General features: G+C 38.0%; 1 long non-coding RNA gene across 2 annotated transcripts in view; it reads right to left on the reverse strand.

The window, feature by feature from the left end:
• The window catches only part of LOC133279268 (uncharacterized), a 53814-nt gene extending 48413 nt beyond the window's left edge, over positions 1 to 5401 (reverse strand). For both annotated transcript variants that reach the window (XR_009746833.1, XR_009746832.1), the window contains exon 1: positions 5362 to 5401. This is a non-coding gene — a long non-coding RNA (uncharacterized LOC133279268). The remainder of the gene's footprint in view (positions 1 to 5361) is intronic.
• Positions 5402 to 6000: the final 599 nt, after the last annotated feature.

A 6000-nucleotide genomic window follows, 5' to 3' on the forward strand; every position in this document is an offset into this window, starting at 1 on the left:
CAAAACCCCAAAATAAAGAAAGTCAAATAATATGGAGCTCAATTCTGTACAATGGAGTGGCTGAGAGCAGTGAGATTTGGGAAAATATTTATATGGAGATTAGGTTCAGTTTAATCCCATAAAAGCCAAAGGAACTTAAAGCAACTGTGAGTCCAGTCCTTCATTCAAAGGTATGTGTACAGCCCTGAATGACCAAAACCATACCTGCAGTACACCTGCAAATTGGTGTTAAGGCTGCAGCAGCCTTAATGACTTCTGACTAACTTTAGTTCTGAGGGGTTTACTCCTTACTTGCTCAGGTGGGCTTGTTGTGGGTTTTCTTTTCCTGTTGAAAACTAGCTGATTTTATTTTCTAATGAAACCCATTAGAGACAGGGAAGTAAGTGCTGTAATAGTTCATCCTGGTTATTTATTTTGTAGCCTGAGAGACGGCAAGATAGCTGGAGGAATAACGCTGGCATAACACTTGCACAGAGGAATATCAGAAATTCTGTAGTCCAAGCTTTGAACTGACAAACCATGTAATTTACAAAGAAAAGTGGGGGGAGGGGGTGAGGAGGAGGAGGAAGAGAGGAATGGGGTTGAGGCTGTGGATATGAATAATCTGTATCAAAAATATAGTTACACCATCTCTCCATGACGCGTCACATTGTCAGGAGAGACTCCAGCTAAAAAAGGGAAGAGAAATTCTATTCTATTTCAAATATGAAATCCTACATCATTGACAATATGAATAATAAAACAGTATTTGAATGTTTTAATCTAATACCAAGCAAATTAATATTTTAACCAATGGGTTAACCAGCAATTGAGTGGAAAAAAAAATCTCAGCTCTACAAAATTAAATTATGAGGTAAAATTCTTTTTTGACCTTTCTACCTGTCCTTAACTGTCAGTAAGGCATAAATTTTGTGTTGTGATTAAGATTTGCCCACTTTTTATTTCCTTCTTTGCAATCCTAGATACAAAAAAAACCTGCTTAAAATACAATAGTCATAGAGATGGAATTTATAATTTTAGTAGTAGAAATTAAGGTAGCCTGTACATTTTTCAGGAAGAAAGTAGAGATTTCTCTCCATGCCACTCAAACTAGCTTTCCCTTGGCATGAAGCCTGGTGCTCACCATGTCAACAGAGCACTGGGAACCAGCACTAACTTGACTTCAGCCGATTTCCAGACAAAACACCTATCATTATATGTGGTAAGGTTCAGTGATTTTGAAACATATGTCTTTAAGCCTAAAGATCCAATTCTTCAGATGTGACATGTAGAGAAGGGGCTTCCAAAGAAGGGTCTTCCAGTGGTGGCTACTGTAGTATTCCGATTCTGAGTAAATCTAATAATACGGCCAAAAAGCAACATGCTGCTAGATGCATGTCTCTAAGTGTGAAAGCAAGATGTAGGTACTAGGGAGTGGAAAGGTACTATTCTGTTTCTTTAACTGAGGAAAGGAATCTAACAGTCTAACTCCCCAGTGAGCAAGGCTTATTTGATTCTAGTGGAAACAACTGAAATTTCAGCATCAGCAGAGGTACTGTTTTTCTTTCAGAATTGCTGAGAATATCTAGCAATGAATAACTCTTAATCAGATTGTTTATTCACATTAAAAGTCAGTGCAGGTCACATTGTTTGCTCGGTGCCATTTGGTCTGCACTTAGCCCTTCCTGAACAGGAAGTCCTTAAGATTAAAGATTGTATTTTTATGGTCCCATGCCTGCTTACCCCTAGCTATTACCTGAAGAGCAATGCAACCAAGACTCAGTCTCTAGCAAGGATATTAACAACCATTAGTGTGTGTGTATGTCAGGATGAAAAATAAGAGGAAATCAAAGCAAAGCAATATGGTGAAAGCAAAATTGTAAGAAACAGCGAAGTGATTGTTCACAATATTGGGAATAAGGTGCATTCAGAGGTATTTTCTCTCCAGAGGTCAACAGAGTGCTAGGTCACTAGAATTTATTTAAATTCAAGCAGCAAATGTGATTTAAATGTCCCAAAGCTATTTGCCACTGGACATATATTTATGTCCGTTTTATAAGCTATAAGGGATCTAACTAAGATGCTTGTAGTTCAGATAAGCTGCACTTTTTCCTCAGTGTTGCAGAAACCTTGTAGTGGCACAAGAATGAAAAAGAGAACTAATCAGAGTGAAAGATATGTCTAGAAAATCATTCTGGCAGCTCTATTATTATATGGAGATTCATATTTTGATTTTATATTTCTCTTTCTATAGCTTACTCAAAGACTTAAATACTGTGGCCAGTATTTGCACAAGGAAACTGAACTTGAATACCCATGTTCTGTATTGAATATGTGTATCAGGTGTCATTAACACACTGTCTGAATCAATGGGGCTCTAGAGCAACAGCATGAGATGCATAGACGAAACTGCAGGCTGGATACTTAGCTCATCCAATGTCCAGCGCATGCAGTATGTGAGACAGAGGTTACTGCCAGGTGGACAGTTGTAGCTCCTGATCTCTCAGCACACTGGCTGCAAAAGAAGTCTGAGGCTGCAAACCCACCTATACCAGCCCTGTGCATTGGCAGATCCTGATAGCAATTGCTATCAGGAGTAGATACGTGAACGCAGTTCTGTTAAATTAGCTAGCATATGTTTATACAGGGCTTTATTATACCAGATTTGCAGTGACTGTGGGAGGACAGCCAATATTCAATCCAGAATAAAGCTACATTGTAATTCAACTATCATTTTCAGCCAGCATTTCCACCAAATTAAGTAGTTCCCACTTCCCATCACTGCAGTCACCACTTCTCACTCCCACAGTTTTATTCCTTGTGGCAACACCATGTTTATTCAGACAGCCATTAAGTCCTAGGCTAAATTAACTTTTTCTTTCTTTCTTTCTTTCAACTGTACTGGTTTTCACATAGGTGAGTTCCTAATGTTCTTCCTTAAAGAAGAGAGGGTGTAAAGAAGGGGACGAGCAGGTGGAGAGTGCAGGGCTAACTGCATGAATTTAGAGCAATCCTGTTTGAGTGGTGCAGGCAGACAATCCACCTAACATGAAACCTGCTGGTACGGAGATAAACTATTGATGAGAGATGTATTTTATTTGTTGTAAAACTCTGCACAGTGGAAAAATTCTCTGCTAAGATTATCAGGTGGTTTTCTGTTTCCCAGTGCTTTTGGAATAATGCAAATTATAAGAAATAGATTGATTTAGTACTGTGGTATTCAATTTTACAGGCACTTTTCAAAATAATTTCTGTCACAGTCCACAAGTCATCTGCTAGAAGACAGAACTTAATGCCTTGATGAGTACTGGAATCTCATATTTATATATTAAGGCAGTTAGGAGCTAGAGTAGGAATAGGAAGTCTGGAGGCAGGGCTAAAAACCTCAGTCTTCCCCAGAGAAGACATCATGCTAGGAGTATGTATCATTCATTATACAAGAATAATCTCCAGCTCCAGTAGATACATAGAAACATTATAGACCAAGATAGAAGAATCCTGTCTTCCTTTAAACTTCTTGCAGATGTTCAGCTCAAAATAATAGTTTGTTCTTAAGTAGAGGTAAAGGTTTAAATTCTACAGATATTTATTTGCACTTAAGCACCTCAGACTCCCTCTTCTATCAGATGTTTGCAAAGTAATGGCTTCACTAAGCCAATGGGTGAGATGAGACTTTAATAAATTAAGTCTAAAATAAAAGGGTTATTTAACTGCATAAGTTGTTTATGGGAGTAAAAGGTTTTAATCAAACTTGCCATCAACATTTTCAAAAGGAAACCCCAGTTGTGGTTTGGTCAAATTCTTTGAAGTATTAATGTAACCCTGAGAAAATGGCTATTAGTCTTAACCAATTGCTGGACATTAGACACAACAAAAACAGGAAAAGTTCAAGAGTCTCTTTGACTTTCCGCTTGATTGTAAAAAAAAATACTCACTTTCTGGGTTTTCTTTTTTGAAGTGGAATTTTATACAGGAGGGCCAGGCTTTGTTTTGTTGGGCTTTTTTTTTTTTCTTGATACACAAAATTCCCACCAACCTGTGCTCTTTCTTTCAGATCTAACATGAAAGACTGCTGTTTGTATTTAATGCACACACTGCCAATTCTGTTTAATTTAAAGACACAGCTCCACTGTTCCTGAAAGAAAGACCTGGAACATCAGTGCATGGGTCAAAAGCAAATCTCACTGGTAACTACAAGATGCTGTCAAATACCATGGCAATTAAATATTGTATACCTACCTAGAAAAACTACCAGAAGTTCCTACCACAAACATTCGTAAAGTGCAGTACATTGCTGAACTGCCAGCACTTAGATGATGCTTAAATAAGGAGCACTCAGATAGCATTTTCCACTATTGCCATGGAAAAAAAAAAATGAATATAATATTTTCCCGTAGATCTAGAAATGCTAGGGGGTAATCCACTAATGTTAGTAAACTTGAACAGCAAAACAGAGAAAAAGAGAGAGGTGCATTAGCAACAGGATATTCCATACTGGGGTAGTCTGACTAAGAAAAAGCATCCCATAAAGCAGACACACACTTCACACAGTATTAATATACTTGAGGAGTGTTCTTTTACGAGTGCTTTAATAGCTTGGGATTATGTGTGTTGTTTTAGAGTTGCATTAGACACACCCTGGGGAAATGTGAGCTTCCATTCCTGCCCATTTCAGTGCTGCGCTAGCTTGACCAACATAATTTACCACATTAAGAGAGAATTTAAATCTTGATTATTTTCACCTGTTCACTTTCGATCTTTTTTTTTCCTTTCACCTAAGAGGCCTGCCCTCTTAGCATTATACAGTTCATAAAACTGATGACCTTTGCCTGGCTTTTTGATTTAAGCAGAAAGGGGGGCACATGCACTGTTAAGAGCCTAAAAAACATAAAGCAAAACTGCTGCCCATTCTTTTTGAGGTGAAGGGGATGATAAAAGTTCTTTCTTTTCCATTCTTGTTGTAAGGGTGGCACAACTGTTCCCTGTGCTTTCCTGCACCATCCAGCTGCCTACTCCAACCCTGGGAGTCGTGAGGAAGCAGGAGTCTGCATGGTCATACCAGCCTGTTGCACATATATCCAACATCTTGCTGGTTTAGGGGTTCATACTGATTTTGTGCTGCCCTGCATATACAGAAATCTCAGTTGCTCCTCTGTTTTATGTCCAGAGACAGAAGGAAGGAAGAAGAAAAACTCCCAAACATCTGTTCTACATTTTTATTCCTAAACAAAACAATCCTTAAATTTTCAAGAATAGTTAAAGCTTCAGATGGTTATTTGGAAGAGAAAGTTGATCACCACATGCCAAAGAGATAACCCAAAATCCCTTTGCTGCATGGAAAAACTCTGTTGTTCAATTCTGGGAGCAGTGCAATGCACTTACCTGATAAGATCTGGATTCCTAACCTTATAGCCTACCAAAAAGTGATACATCACGTCATACATATTTTCTGTGGCAGGGAAAAAAAAAAAAAAAAAAAAATGGTGTGGAAAGACTGAGTGGACATGGGAAAAAGACAGAAAAGTGAAAGAAGATAAAATAATAAAAATGTGTCCAATTAAATGAAAGTCCTTCTGCTTTCACTTCTTTACCTTAGAAAATTGATCACATTTTCCCCTCTTAACATTTTTTATTCCAAATTCTATATAAAGCCATATACAAAAATTGGAAAAAAAAAAATCCAAACAACCATTCTCACTTTCTCACATCATCCCCACAAAATACACTTTCAAAGGACTAAAGAACTTTTGAAGGTTAATTAAAATGAAATTTTCAGGTTTACTGTTCAGCACCTGACACCTAGCAGAGGTTTGGTTAAATCCAGTTAAAATCAGATCAGGTAGAAATAAACAGGGAAGGAGGTTTTGACAGTAGAAAAGACAGAGGACTTGTGGAGAAGGTGAAGGTCAGTGTTCAGAAGAGAGGAGGGATGGTAATATGAGAGCACAGTAAAGGACAGGATAAATGGTCCTGCTGCCGTAAGGCTGATAATGATGTAGTTAGTAGAAATGGGGAGAGGAT

Source organism: Pezoporus flaviventris, unplaced genomic scaffold (genome assembly GCF_033815535.1).
Source record: "Pezoporus flaviventris isolate CSIRO_AGI_PZ_B2104156 unplaced genomic scaffold, CSIRO_AGI_Pfla_v1 ptg000072l, whole genome shotgun sequence".
Taxonomy (NCBI): domain Eukaryota; kingdom Metazoa; phylum Chordata; class Aves; order Psittaciformes; family Psittacidae; genus Pezoporus; species Pezoporus flaviventris.